Source organism: Magallana gigas, chromosome 6 (genome assembly GCF_963853765.1).
Source record: "Magallana gigas chromosome 6, xbMagGiga1.1, whole genome shotgun sequence".
Lineage (NCBI taxonomy): Eukaryota > Metazoa > Mollusca > Bivalvia > Ostreida > Ostreidae > Magallana > Magallana gigas.
The window spans coordinates 55,438,402-55,454,844 of record NC_088858.1 but is presented as its reverse complement, the minus strand read 5'-3'; the positions used below and the strand labels follow the sequence as shown (position 1 = coordinate 55,454,844).

The 16,443-nt window shown below is 33.9% G+C and overlaps 1 protein-coding gene across 6 annotated transcripts in view; it reads left to right on the top strand.

Annotated features, from left to right (window-relative positions):
- LOC105325979 (adenosine deaminase-like protein) overlaps positions 1–16,443 on the top strand; it is a 119,435-nt gene that overhangs the window by 96,523 nt on the left and 6,469 nt on the right. For 2 of the 6 annotated variants that reach the window (XM_066086590.1, XM_066086589.1), the window contains exon 1: positions 14,616–14,733. The exons of 2 other annotated variants lie outside the window; for them this stretch is intronic. The gene's annotated coding sequence lies outside the window, so the exon portion shown is untranslated. Of the gene's footprint in view, positions 1–6,274; positions 6,354–14,591; positions 14,734–16,443 lie in introns of those variants that run through there. 2 more of the 6 variants (XM_011425802.4, XM_066086588.1) reach the window with 2 other exon arrangements.

Genomic DNA, 16,443 nt, shown 5'->3' with positions numbered 1-16,443 from the left:
AGTTTATTGCATACAGTGTAATAGTTTCGTATTACATTAACATGGCTGACCAATTATATCACATGCCGATCATTCCTTTAAAAGGAATACCTGTTTCTTTTTTCTTTTTTTTTTGAGCACTGTTCGTTAAGCACATGCCATTCTGAAGACGGACGTGCGGATGTACGCATTCTGGATATTTAAATAAAATGTTAATTATAAGGAATCTATGATCTTCAGCAAGAGGCCTTATGTGATCAATATTATATATTATTCATGTTATCAATAAAAAATGATGACAATCTAATAGATTCCTTTAGTTCCACTTTTCAGAATCGTATGCATTCTATAAAAAATAAAGGGCTGCAATCAATTACCAGGTAAAAACTGACGAAATAAGATACAAATACTTCGACAGATGTTTTATTAATACCGGAGTTTATTATACCTGGATGATTTCAACGAAGGTCAGCGTGAAAACTTTAAAATAAACATGTACATCACGGTAATGCCGATTAACGTTGCAATAAACACTGATTAAATAATAATATTATACATTTCATATTTTGAGAAAAACGTATTGGCCTCTGTCCTCTAAACATCTCCCTAGTACTCATTTGATGCAATAAACTTCTCAATTGAAGATATATTTAACATTGTACGCTTTGTGAGCTGTGTGAAACATTCTACACTCTGATTAAAGGGGCATGGTCCCGATTTTGGTCATTTTTTCGATTTAAAAGTTTACAATGTTTCATCAAGGCATTCTAAATAGGCAACCCAAAATTTGAAAATGATTTGTTGAGTTTTAAGAGAGTTACAGAGCTTACAATTCTTTGCTATGTAAACACAACTTTTGTTTAAATTTTGAATGTTAAACTGAAAATTCCAGTTTAAGTTCTAAAATGAATGTGTTAAACGTTAGAAACTGTTTATTGCTTGAAAAAGAATTTTTACTGGTATATTGAACTTACATGTATGTAAACAAAATCAGGGCACGAGCTTGTTTACATGACAAAGAGTAGTGAGCTTTGTATCTTGCTCATAACTCTATGACTGACTCTCAAACTTTACGTGATCATTAAGGTTTTCCGCTCTCAGCGGAAAACCTTACTATTATATTCTGAAAATTTTTCAAATTTCTTATTTTTTTTTTCTTCTAGACGCCAACTTTGATCCTTAATATCTCGCTCGTTTGTTCACCGATTATTTTGAAATTTTCAGGACTGATGACATGCTGCGTGATGTTGTCGCTGCCTATCCGGTTTTGAGTTATTCCCCTTTTAGTAAAATTTAACGACTTCGTTTGTCCAGGGGGTTTAGCTTTAACGATGACTGGCAGAGTCTCAAAGATGGGCTGGTTTGGAAGCTAAGACATTGAATTTGTGCGAGATATATTTTATTTATTATTTAAATGCAAATAAAAGGGGTGGTATAGATGTTGAAACAAAGGTAAGAAAAAAAATCAGAAAAATTTGCGTATTTTCCGTGTTAGTTTTCTACCTGATAAAAATTTGTTATAACATGTATCTTAAAAGTTCTTGGTCTTACCCAGACCTTTCATTCGGTATACCGAAAAAGGGGCTGGCCCTTATAATTAGGGAGTTAGAGGCGTCCAAAGTTTCTTGTCAATAACTTAAAAAGGAATAAACATTTCTAATGCATTATTGAGGCAAAGTTGTAAAGAAATTAATTTTGAATCCTTCTATAGTATTCAATTTAACGTTTTCGTAATTTATAGTCAGTATTTGCATAAACAATTGTTGTCAGTTCGGTCCATTTTTTGTGGGGGTGTGCAAGTTTATGAGGTTATGAAAGGGCTTCTTGTAATGCACTAACTGATACATGTAGCGCGCAAAACTAATTCAACATAAAATTCCCAAATGTTTTTATACATTTTCATTTCATATAGATAAACCTCTTTGACCTTATTTTTGTTGTTTGTTTCATAACTGTGCCCCTGTCTATATTTAGATGCATTACGAGACTCAGGTAACCGATCGATAGGAGAGTCGCTAGCTGTATTCAGGCCGTCGCCTAGACGACAGTGCATGTGCTTGTAGAGCTGGACGTGCACGATTAACGCCCCACTGTGTTACTGTAACAGAGACATTCTGAATTGTTTCAGTACTGGGAGATGTGTTAATAAAATGGTTCCAATGCATGGTAATTAAACTCAACTTTTCTACAATACGTATACACGGCCGTCATATAAAGCACAATGTGTATTACTGACATGACAAATGTACGCTGGCAATTTAAACGAACGCGGGATTGCTCCCGATAGAACAATTCTTTTAAAGCAAAAAAAAAAAACTGATTTGCGATGGATTTAATATAATTATCATTGTGGAGATGATTTTAAAAAGTGAACTTAATATTCGTATACGATAATATTTGAATCCAAAGCCGCTAGTTTTAAGTTACGGTTATTAGGGATATTAATTATGACTTGCCCCGCGTTTCAGGTTTTTTACTTGCAAAACATCTACAAACGAAAATACCAAACAACCTTCAGCAGCAACTTATAAATTATTTATTCCATACACAATTCTAAAGAGGTAATTAAAAATTTTTTATAAATGCTTTATACTCGTATTCGCTATCTTCCATGGAAAAAAGTGGCATGGTAAAAATGTTGTTCAATGTTCATCAAATACGCTGTAGCCTTAGCAATCGAAAATAATTAACAAACTGTATATTGATAGATTGACATATCAACAAACATTCAGACCCGCAATGTGTTTTCTTACAAGTTCTATAAAACGTAGACTCAATGACTGAATTCTTTACCGTTTTCCGTCTGGGTTATTTTGAATCACGTGTGTACGTTATGTGTAGCCATATAGATGAACACTTTAAGTGTTTATTTTTTAAAAGAAATTGTGTACACACAGAGCAATGCAATGCTAGGACAATAAAATTCCATCAATGTATATGGTGAGGCCGGTCAGACTGATACTGGTTCTGCTTGTTCTACAAATAGCGAATGTAAGACGAAGTATTTGGGTGTTATATTTTAAACAAATATAAGCATTGCTTTCTTAAAAGCATGCATTACTCAAACAAAGTATTTTATTGGAGTCATTCTTAGTTACCTTAGCTGCATATATGTACCGCTCGGTCTGTATCCCGGAAAAATTGACTACCATCCGAAATTTTTCATACAAGGTCTACAGACTTGCAGCTAACATTACCTTTAAAAATACATTTTGAAATTTGCCCTTGTTTATAAATTCATTAAAAAGACGCGCAGAATCAAGTGGTAATATGGGATTTATGACGTCTATTTATATTGTTTTCATTAAAACTATTTCATTATTTCAAGCTTGTGGGTGGAATGAAATCAGTTTCACATGTTATATGACATAAAGATGTCCTCTCCCCACTTTTTCTCGAAGCAACTATTTTTATAAAATTTACATAAAAAAATTGAATTATCATGGAGTTGCCCCCCCCCCCCCCCCATTTTGGTAGCATGTTAAAAAAAATGGTATGAAAATCATGAAATTATGAGTGAAATTTTGAAAATTTTGGAAAATTCAAAAAAAAAAATCTTTTTTTGCTTGTCAAGATTTGTTGGATGAGTTTGCCCCCCCCCCCCCACTTTCAAAAACGATGCTACGTGCTTAGAAATTACTCATTTCATTATTCCCCTCTTTAATAAACAAAACAAACTAACAGACATAACCGATCCAGATAAATATAATTACATGTATCAAAAATAAACTTAAAAAACAAACTACACATTCATCCTTCACCCACAATATTGCCTTTTCGATATTTGTCATCGTTGTAGACCCGTGTAACAATCTGTTAAGTAGGTGCTTGCACGAAAAAGAACCCCTTGCTGATCTACATTTTCATTAACGCATACAAAGAAAAAATATATTTTGATTTATTTTTGAATTTCTTTTGATGTAAAAAAAAAAAGAGAAGAAATTGGTTCTCAGTCTGTCTTTATGCCTGTTAATCCAAGTTCATTTTGAATATCCTTTTGTAATTTAAAAAATGCGATGTAAATTTTTTTCATGCAATATTTCTGATAAAGCAATGAAGAGTTGTTTCTTGAAATTTTATTAGACCATAAAATTGTATAATGCTAACATTGAAAATTGTGCCCGATTTCTTTCTTTTTTTTAAGGTAAAACTTTATTGATTTAAAAAATGATTCTTTGAGACAAGCAAATTGACATAATCAATAAGAGTTTGACAATCTCTAACTGCAGGTCTGTAGCTTTTAGTCAGAAAAAGAATCGGATGGACGACCTAGGACACAGATCGTCCATCCGAATTTCTTGAAAATTGCCATTATTTTCGTACGCGGACGCAATACTCACCGAGACTAAATGGTTCGTATCTTAAGTTTTAAGTTTTAACTGCTTTGAAAGGTAATATCGGTTTTCTGATAATTATGAACATGAATAATTAAATAAAAATGGTTAAAATTTCAGTAAAATTACCGGCATCGGTCTTCTCCGTGCGCGGATTTAGAAGGGGAAGGGTTCCAGACCCCCCCCCCCCCCAGCGAAATTTCTTTCAATTACGTGTACATTATAAACTTACCAAATATGCCTCGGACATCCCTTGGCAAACTCAAATAACCGTCTGACTTTTCAACCCCCACCCTGGAAAAATTTTCTGATCCGCGCATGTTCCCACTCCTCGAAATACAAAATCTTCAAAACCCCTTGTAAAATTTCCAGGATCTCCGCATATATACTAAGAGATTCATTGGCGCTTGCGTTCGATAAAAATGCGTGTAAAACGTTTGCCAATGGTCTTTTTACCTTCGTACCGGGCATAACCACAGTCCGACTCTGTGAATAAAATGCGGCGAATCAAACTAGAGACAACGTGTTAAGATCTGTATTTGCTTATAAACATGTAGTATCACAGTGCAAAATGCACTGTTCAATTATAATATTTTTTTTACTTTACTTGTAAAATTCAACATCTGTTTCGTAATTTTTTCTCACAGTTTATTTCTGACATACTGTGGAATCATTTAAATTCGTGGGGGCCAATTTTTGTGGATTATGACTTTTTTGCTCATTCGTGGGGATGTAATTTCGTGGATGCGTCGGTTAATGTTTCAGCAACAAAGATAACTCTTTCTAAAAATGTTTTCGTTGAGGATTTAAATTTGTGGTTGAGGGCTACCCACTAAAACCACGAAAATTGAGCCACCACGAATTTTAATGATTCCACAGTAGTTACTTTTTTTATTTCGTGATTGACACTTTTCAGACTTTATATGTGATTTCAAAGAGACAGAGTGTCATGTCTCAAGGACTGTTGATCTCTTAAAACAACATTGTGCAATTATCAGATTTTCATTTCTTGGACATCAAAGACTCATTGAGTTTTATTTTATATCTGTGAACCTTTCACTCAGCTTACTTATATCATTACCTGTCATTTGCAATTTTTACTCATTGTTAAGATTCTTATAAATAGTTATGTACAATTGTCAATGAGCAGTCTGGAATACGGCGGCCAGCCCCGGCCACGTCCGACTCTCCCAGAGTCTTGAGTCTGGAGGCCACTTCTGGCCATATCCGACTTGTTTGTAACATGTCTGTCTGTTAAATTGTTATAATGTTGCCATCGTTGAGTCTCGTCCGATAATGTGGAATCCTGCATCAATTGCCTGTTTATTTCTCTGGAACTGTATACTGGTGGACCTTCAGGAATACGGCAAACCTACCCTTGTTTTTAGCTTACGGCCCACAGCGCGCCCCAACCTTTTACCTTATACACTTTACGCCTTACCCAGTTCGTGCTGCACACGACCGATGCAGATCAATGCAGACGAATTCTCTATCACCGTAAAATCTACGCGGTCACAGAAATATAATACTTTGTTTCTCAGTGTTTACACATCTAATATTGTACTATGGTCAGCCATCAATTTTTTGTAATCCGTCACAAGTATGACGCAGCTACGACGGAAAACCTAATCGTTGCTTGCAAAGAGCTCGTCTCTAGTTAGAAATACATTCCTAAAGCATTGTAAATAATAAACATATTAAAATTGAATTTGACCAAAATCGTGACCATGCCCCCTTTAAATCAGCTACAAAGCTTCATCCTCTCTCTCTCTCTCTCTCTCTCTCTCTCTCTCTCTCTCTCTCTCCAAAATGTCATTTAAATAAAAGAAAAAGAAAACGATTATTTTTAGCCTAAACATCATGGATTCTCATATTTCTGAATTCTGCGAAAATGCGTCAGCCCGAAACCGAAACTCTACACGCATGGATCAACAAATATAAAGCCAGTACGCCTTAAAAAAGAATTGGTCGGTGTTGCTTTCAGCAAGTACAACACCACTTGGGATTAACGCCAAGAAGCTTGAGAATCTTATTCCATAGGTATGTAATTTGTTTTTATACATAGGCATGTAGTACAGTGGAATCATTATTGTTCGTAGAGGAGGTTGCAATGTCCGTGAGTTTGTGGGTAACCCTTGCCCAGAATTTTATTTACATAATATAACTTTCTACCAACGAAATTACGTCCCCACGAACCAGGAAATCTTTGGCTTCCCACAGACAATGATTCCACAGAAAATATTAATGTTTGAATCATGAAATTTAAATGAAATTTCAATATCAAGTGTGCATCCTGTAAAATGTAATGTCTTGCAGCTATTGTGAAACAAATCAAAATTAGATGCCTTAATAGTTATGTAAAAAGAAGAATATTTGACAGATAAGACAAAATCAGAAATTTAAACTCAAATTCTCAGTTCCATTATTATTATTTTGTCTTCTGTTTTTGTTGTTTATTGTTGTATCTGCATGTATATTTTATTTCTTTTTGATTTGTGTTGTTTTATTTTCGATTGGATTCTTTATGTTCCGAGTCTTTTGATTTGAGTTTGTCTTTATTATTAATATAAGTTTGTTATAAAGTATCTAAAAGATGATATTAGAAAGTGAATAAATAACCTGAACCAGTTTATCTACAAAACTGCATGCATATATGGCGTTTGTGCTCGATATTTTGACTTTATGTAAATCATCTACTGTTTTGTACTTATGTAATTCTAATGATCCAGCAAAATGTGTTTGTCATTCTTATAGTCATAAGCAAAAAAGAGAGTTCAGAATTCTTAATTCCATCTTAATTTACCTTTTAAATAACCAGATAATATATGATTTTTACAACTGAAGGCAACACGTATTAATTTCATATGTGCCAGAAATCTTTCCTTGAAGTGTTGTGAAAACGCAAAATACGTCGTTTGGCAAATTGTACACTTGTAGATTAACAGTATTATAAAGGGGCTACAAAAAATCCTGATAATATGCTTTGATATTATAAAGTTGCCAACAAACGATCAGTTACCACTGATGGAATAAAATTATGTAATTTACATAAAGAAAATAGGATCCTGTACGAGTTTATAAAACCGCCTACAGTTTGGGTCATAGAAAACATCTGAAAAAATAGTGTTTTTTTTCAGGTGAAAACACAACCTAATTGCATGCTCTCTCTCTCTCTCTCTCTCTCTCTCTCTCTCTACCAAATGTCATAAAATAAAAAAAACAGATACTTAATTTCTGATCGTAAACATCATTTAAACTCAAATTTCTGAGTTCCACGAAATTTGAGTCTAAATGATGTTTACGATCAGAAATTACATCATCCCAAACCGAAATTTTATACGCAAGTATGAACATATATAAAGACGAGACGCCCTAAGAGAAAGAATTTGCCGATGTTACTTTCATCAAGTACATCACAATAGAGTAATGGTTAAGAACATTGAGAACCTTCTTATTTAAAAATCACATAGGTATGGTCATTATACATCTAGTAAATGAAGTTGAATGGAGTCCTAATAGCAAGGGTGGATTTTGTAAAATATGATGCATATATGATATTTATTGTATTTATGTAAAACAAGTCAAAATTGGATATCTCAAAAGTTATGAAAAAGAAGAATCTTTTGTCAGGTTTTTACATTATCAGTTATTCAAATTCAAATCCTCGTTTTGATTATTGATACAGTTAGAATTTCATATCAATTTTTTTCTACTTTTGTTTCTATTTTTAAGGTATATGTTATATTTATATTTGTTCATGTTGGTTGGCATTTTCTAATTTCGATTTGATTTGTTTTAGTTCCGGAACCTTTGTATGAAATCACATTTTGATTAATATGATATTTTTCAAGGTTTCTAAGAAATGCTAATAGAAATTTTAAAAATAATTTGAACCTGACTGGTTATTTCAAAATAGCGTTTACTTACAAAAACCCATCAGATAACTTAAGTGTATATACATACCTAAATAAACTCTATATATGACTTTAACCAGACCATTTCCCCAAAAAAGGATTTATTTTATTCGTGACTATTTTTCAGTTTAAATTATTCGGAAAATTCATCAATACCCTTATCAATTATTGAGTACTTTTCGTTTGTTAAAATGATTTGAAATCGCATTATGCAATATTAATCCGATTTGTAAGCGTATATATAGCAACGTTTCATTGCATTTATTTGTAGTGGGAAAAACTGTGAAGTTCGTGCTATGTCCTCCTGGTAAAAATTTGCAATGTCAGAATTAATTCTACGTTTCTGAATAGCAATAAAGAAAAATGTTGATTTAAAAGAAACGAAATTGTAATAAATGAACATGTTCCCTTAAAGGTTTGTTTATCAATGCAATCAACATGTTGATTTTAACATTTTATAACATCTTGGGGTACCAGTTGAGCTAATTCAATCCAAATAAAATAATTAATTATCTGAATTTTTTGGATTTTACAATCGTGCGCATGCGCATTACATTCACGCTAAATCACGGGAGGCTCTTTTTTATGTTTCAAAATCAAATTATTCTATTTTCTCAAAAGAAACTAGAAGCTTTTTTTTTGTCACTTTTATCCATTTGTTACAATCTGTTCTATCAGTGGCCCTGTTGTGTTTTTGGGCGGCTAATACATGCATATTGGTCTGATTAAGTTATTATTTTTGATAAAAGTACTTTGGCAAAGGCGTTTGTTTTCATTATCTATTAATATTATATTTAATTATTTATTATGTACGGAACAGTGACCTAAATACCGATTAATATGTATGCCTACCTCATTTATATGTATGATTAAAAGCATCACAATAAAAAAAAAACTTGCTGACAGCTATTTCGAGGAAATACCTTTTTGATTTATTTTAAAGTTATATACATTAATTACATATAATCAGTAGTTTATAAATGTGCAAGTGTTAACTTAAATATACGGTGTACGTGACAGTAACAATCATAAATATGAATTGAAATGGACACACAGTTTGAACCTAATCTGTTCGAGTATAATTGGAATCCCTACATAAAATCTAACGAGGTGTGTTTTTTTTTTGTTTTTTTTTTTTACATATGAATATAAATCTTTAGCATTTTCAGTAAAATTAAACATTTATTTTATGCCATTGGCTGTCTAATTTAAAATATTAACAATTTAATTAATGCTGTGTATTACATTTTAAGTTATATACAAATGCTCTATTTAATTTATTCAAGATTCGAATTAGAACCTTATAAACAAATATATTTTGCATAATTCAAAAAGTGGGAAAATCTTAAGATATACCCTTGGAATAAAAAAAAAAAGGTTGTTTCTCCTCCGTATAGATGTGATTTAATATTTACATTTATCAATTATCATTACCAAAAGTGCAGAGAAATCCTGCCACAATGTAGCAATATGAATGTTATATGAAAAGATGTTGGATGAAAACGATAACATTGATAACAAACATGTTTCAAACGATGGCATTAGACACACACATTGTTAGATACAAACCATTTGGGTACATCTCGATAGTAATTTTGTATAGGCTATTAATATTAATAGCAATCTATTCCATTAAAATATTGTTTACCATCATCAAAGTACTGGGGCGGGAATAAACTGATATAAAAATTCGCATTCACATTTGTTATTGTTTCACTTTACTATTATAGTTTTTGTACCTTACAGAAAGATGGCTGATCATTATATGTCTGAGTCAGTGTATGTTGGAATGTGTCACAAAATAGGGACCCCACAACAGGTGGCCTCCAGGAGAGAAAGATTTGATAATAGTGAGTTGATTGCGAATCAACTGATGAAAAATCAGCTTAAAATTCGTGTCATGGTGAGTGGGAGTCAAAAAGAAGGACTAAGACTACCTGGGTCAGACATCGACATAATGTTTTGGCCAAGTGACTTTCGAGTATTCTGGAACTTTTCCCAGTTTGAGTTTCGGAAGATTGGCACACAGATTCCAGTTATCTCTAACTGTTCTGAGAGCCCACCAGGTTTCACTCTACTTCGACTCCCGATCGAAATTCTCCCCTTTATAAAGATTCCCTCCGAAATTTACATTGATGACGCAATACAATATGTTATGGAGGCCTGTGTTTGGCATAATGGTAAACTTCTGCTGTCAAGTTCTAAATACAGGGAAATAAGGAAAAAAATCTCTTTTCCTGGTTCTTCAACACATGGGCCTTGTAATACTGGGACACTGGGCAGTGGATTAGAGTACGATGAGGTTTATTGTTTCATCAGTGAATTCTGGCCTCCTTCTGCCCTCTCATGGATAGACAGATGTCAAGTATGGCCTCAACGTCATGTTGCCAATGACATCGTCAGAAGTGGATGTCACTTTGTAGCAATAGGTCACAAACTTGGAAAGCAAGTAGACAACGAATGGAGAATTTCTTTCACACAAGCAGAATATAAACTTGTGTATTCAATGAATCATACACAGTTCTTAACTTATGGTATGCTGAAACTGTTCTTAAAGGAAATTATTAACAATGGCGTTAGAGACGAAGATAAACTGCTGTGTTCCTACCACATGAAAACGGCAGTCTTCTGGGCCATACAACAGAACACATTACCTTACTGGTGTCCAGAAAATCTGTTGGTCGGTTTTTGGGTTTGCTTTAAACTCCTTTTAAAATGGGTGTATGAGGGGGTTTGTCCAAATTTTTTCATTCCACAAAACAATATGTTTTTGAACAACATATTTGGTGAAGCTCAGAAAAGATTATTTATGCGCTTGTATGGATTGTATGAGAAGGGCGTTGCATTGTTGCTGTGCAGTTCCTCCATGAGAACTTCTATAATCAATGTACTTTGCAATCCAAGGCACATGGTCCGCATAGATGAGCAGAATTTGATCCCTGAAGTTGATCTTGATATAGAGTTATTTCATGACATGGTGGAAATTGATGTTATCCATCCATCAAGCTTGCGGCAGTGTTTAAAGTTATTGCGCATTGGTGAACCGTTGATAAATTACACCCACACACAAAGTCAAGTCGTCCTGCTACAAAAAGTTTCAAGCACGATTTTTCAGGGTGCTGCATTTTACTTAAACAATATGTATATTGATAAAGGCCTCAACAAGTTTACGTATATTGCTGACAAATTGGCATGCCACTTATTGAAATGTGCAGTCATGTGTGGGTTTTCCTCTGGCATGCTGTACGTTGCAATGCATTTTTACAGGACATGCAGATATAGGAAAGCGGTATCTGTTTTAGAGATGGCAAAGGCAAAGTTGGTACAGCCATGGCTGATATACAAGAGAAATGTAGACCAGGAGAGATACAATTACGCTTTAGGGGGACAGGCGCTACCAATAAAGATGAGAAAGGCTCTAGCATGGGATATCAAACTCAATCATAAAATCTGTTATATAGAGGAGTTAGTACTCGAGCAACAGCCTGGAAGGGAAGACCACACCCCTTTATTGTACATCCCACCCTGTGTGTTGTTACACATGCTAGAGTTTTTGTGCTATAGATATGTTGACACAATGCGAGCCCAGACAGCTCTAAATGAGCTACAGGTCCTAGTCCACCATGATCAGGGACACTTTGTACCCGAACAACTTAGGGACATCTCATGGGAGATCCTTGGAATATGTCAACAAATCAGAGGAGACCTCAGGGCTGCCATGTTCTCATATGAACAGTCACTCCTACAAAAGCCATTCAATAGAATACAATCAGCTACAAGAAAGAGAATCCAAGATATACATACTTACTTATACGGATTTTTACTGACTGTATACGAAGCATTTTCGGGTTTTAACAATTACGAGGCGCCTCCTGTGGATTATTAAAGAAGGACCTGTCAACAGTTCCTAAATAGTCCCTTGTCTGCCCTGAAATCATACCAAGAGTCACTTAAACAAACTTAATTTATACAGTAGAATATCATACAAATTTTAGCACGGACGGTGGGTCAGTGATGTTGCTGGAAGTTTTTCATTTTTATTCATTCCTAAAAATCTTTTACTGTATAATGTCTTTTTTAATACATAACGTTGAAATGATTCCTAGGCTGTTCAAAATCAGCTAATAAGAGAGTGTTATGCAACACACCTCCAAATACACTATAAAATATCCACACATCCCGATCGGAAAATGAAAAGAATTAACTGTATTAATTGTTTTAATATAAGAATCCGTGATTTTATGTACCTGATGCAGTCATGTCGAATATAGTCTGAGCTGATACGATAATACAGTGTACCATCATTGTTTTCATGTACATGTAGTCTATTTACCTTTTCGAACTGCCGCATGATTCGTTTGCGACAGCTGTTTCGATATAATCTTGTTTTATTGTTTTAAAACGCGCTAAAATATACAGACGTTATTTAATGCGTACTACGTCATTAGTTTCAGAGAGTGGTGATACGGAATCGGAAAACCACAGTGTGGTGATCCAGAAAATCGGATCACATTCTGTAAAATTGAGAGTTTCAAGATGGGGAAATTGATGGGTATATCATGATACAGTTTACCATCATTGTTAACATGTACTTAAATCCTGCATGATTCATTTGCGACAATTGTTTCGATATAACCTTGTTTTTCTGTATTTTGTAGCGTTTTGTGATTTTTAGATTGTTGGATATCTACTGGTGGGAGATCTACGAAATAATGATTCATAAAGAAATGATGTTAATTTCATTCGATATGATATTCACACTGCACGCGCGGATCTAAAAGGGGGGGGGGGGGGGGGGCGGCGGCAAACACAATTATTCTTTGGACCCCCCTGGAAAAAAAATTCTGTATCCGCGCATGCACTGGATTCTAAGGTGGCATGGATCTGTCACCACTTGTCAGATAATTATCTGCCACCACTTGTCAAATAATTGTGCTGACTTGTCAAATGATTTTGTCGACTTGTCAGATATTTATGTCAACTTGTCAGATATTTATGTCAACTTGTCAGATCTTGAGTTGTCAGAAAATTATCATATTGACTAGAAACTCAATATTTTGTTGTCAAAGCGTGTTAGTGCCACTAATTGTCATTAACTTGTCATCATAATATCTGACAAGTCGACATAAAGATCTGACCAGTAAATATAATAATCTGACAAGTCGACATCAAGATCTGACAAGTCGACATCATGATCTGACAAGTCGACATAATGATCTGAAAAGTCGACATCAAGATCTGACAAGTTCGACATAATGATCTGACAAGTGGTGGAAGATCTATGCTACTTTATTTACATTTTCCAGTGTCTTCGACTGTGATAACACTACGTATCGATTTTGTACTATATAACCCATAATACAAATGACGCCAAATCGAGGCGCCAGCGGTGTTTGCTTTTCTATCATTTAAATATATAATGGTACGATGGCTTAAAATTATATGAATATAAGTAATAAGGAATCATTCTTTGAATATTATGAGATGATAATTTTGGTCGGGGCGTGATCAAATCTATCATAAAGCCCTTCGGACTTTATTGGATTTGATCACGCCCCGACCGAAATTATCACCTCATAATACTCAAAGAATGATTCCTTATTACTTATATAGGATTCATAGTTGACTCCGCCTTTAGAGAAGTAGTGATGATCTTTTAATTGGCTTTTTTCATTGTAAATATTTTATCTGTATTGACGTTTAACAAAAGTAATTTTTTAATTGTTTCGGATGTATATATGTTTGCAGAAATAACAATACATAATGAACTATCAACCAAGTATATACTGCAGTGTATGTATTTATATATCGCATGTTATGATGATGCATTTTCCAACTGTCTTTGACATGATGATTTTTTAAAAAATTATCTTTTATGTGCCGTGTGAATTACCGTTCCGTCTGTATCAAAAATATTTCTTGATTAAAATATTTTTCGTAGAAAATTTGTTTTATTTGGATTTTTAGTACAGGAAATGCAGTCTTGTTTTGTAGGAAGAATCCGTCCGACTAATTAACAGGCATACATAGCATCGATTCTAAAAGGGCGGGCAGACCTACCCCCCCCCCCCCCCCCCAAAAAAAAAAATCCTGACAAGCAAAATACCCCCTCATGCAACATATCAAAGTTACAATAAGCGACGCACTGTAATTAGGGAACTCAAAATAACGTCATTTTTCTTCCGAGGTACATTTTTTAATGTTTTTCTTTCTACACAAGCCCCTTTGGAAGATATGAATACTTATTTCGGACCTATCTTTTTGGTATTTTATTAGAATTGTTTAATTAAGTATTTTAATATTCGAAAGTTGGGGGGGGGGGGGCTGTCCAGACATCCTTAACTTCCTCTAGATCCGCGCCTGCATTACAAGGATTTGTCAAGGGACATTACTCGCGCTCATAAACATGAAAGTGAAAGGAGCGAGGTCTAATCCATGTTCATCTCCACAGGTGTTCATCCTCGAATTCCACCTGCCCACAACTGTCTGACTTAGAAAAGACGAAGGTATATAAATTATAAACTTACTGCACACACTGAGTAGAAGTTAACACAATCGATACACCTATAGCTCGAATTTACTTTAAGTTTCTTGATATATTTTTTTACAGCACATCAGTACATGTACTTGTTTATCTCTTTTCCACGTCCACCCTTTGGTTTTAGAGAATAGAGTTTTTATTTTGAAGGTTAGATCTCTTAAATTATAAAACTAATATTTGTCAACTATATTATATCCTTTCATTTTGAAAAATATATTATGTATTTTACACCAAACATATAGGCATATTTTTCGCCCGTTATCAAAGATGAAAAGCCAGGAATTATGATGTCATGATAGTGACAATTATCAAGTGATTTTTTAAAGGAATAACAGTTATCAGACAGTAATACTGCTTCTTTTGTAATTGGAAAAAATTGGAAATTGGTATAATTTGTTGTGTGGTACACAAATGCATGACTCAAACTTTCTCAAAACTGTATCTAAATCCTGAGTCCAAAAAAACTGTATGTCAGTCTGTTTATGATATTGTCTATTTTTTCCTTCAATGGCAGAATTGTGAAACAGTATTTTAAAAAAAGTTCATTTGCAACCAGATAGCTATGCTAGTGTGACTTTGATAAGTCAAATATCATGTTTGTTTTGACCTTCTGGTGGCCATTAGTACAGTTGTGCAAAATCTCACACATCAAAAACAATGTATGTATTAATTACGCAATACAATGTATAAGGCCATTCCAAGTTTTTTCTATGTTTAGCCTCCGCGGACGGATTGGTTTTGAGATGTAAAAATTAAAAAAAACCGCACAATTGTTGTTCATAAAATTAGATCGCTTTTTCATATGTCGAGCCCAGGATAACATTTTTAAATCCGGATCAGAAATCAAATATATTTACATTATCCAGTGTCTTTGTCTGTTATAACACTACGTATCGATTTTGTACTATATAACCAAATGACGACAAATTAAGGCGCCGGCGGGGTTTGCTTATTTATATTTTTAGATTTAATCGTACAATGGCCTAAAATTATATAAACATAATTAATAAGGAATCATTATTTGAATATTATGAAGTGATAATTTTGGTCAGGGCGTGATCAAATCTATCATAAAGCTCTTAAGGCCAAAATTATCACCTCAAAATACTCAAAGAATGATTCTTTATATAACAACATTCAAAATGGAAATCATATACAGTGGGGCCTCAGATATCCGGACACCAGATAACCGGACGCTTCAGTTTACGAATGATTTTATTTGGGAACAGATTTTTTATACGTTATTTTGTCTCATTTATCTGGAATTCCGCGTTCCGGATATGGACGGTCTGTTTTTACCACAAAACACTGATTTACTACTAATCTTGCTTCATTTAACCGGACGGTAACATTTGATGATACCCTACTCATCAGTACTAAACATTACCCCTGTCAATTAAGTTTCACACCTTTTTACATGCTAGACCCTCACGAGTAGCTTGTATAAACACACTGACTTCCCAAACCACTCTTAAAAATTGGAAAATTGCGAACAACAGTGTATCATACACATATCACACTTGGACACAAAGAATTTAACTAGATTGGGTTATCATTATTGTCCGGTTAATACTTGATGACAAAATAATAACATAAAGCAGATTTCTTTATATCTAAAAACGTTCATATCAACAGACAACTTTAGCATGTGTTGCAATATGGTATGAAAGGCAAA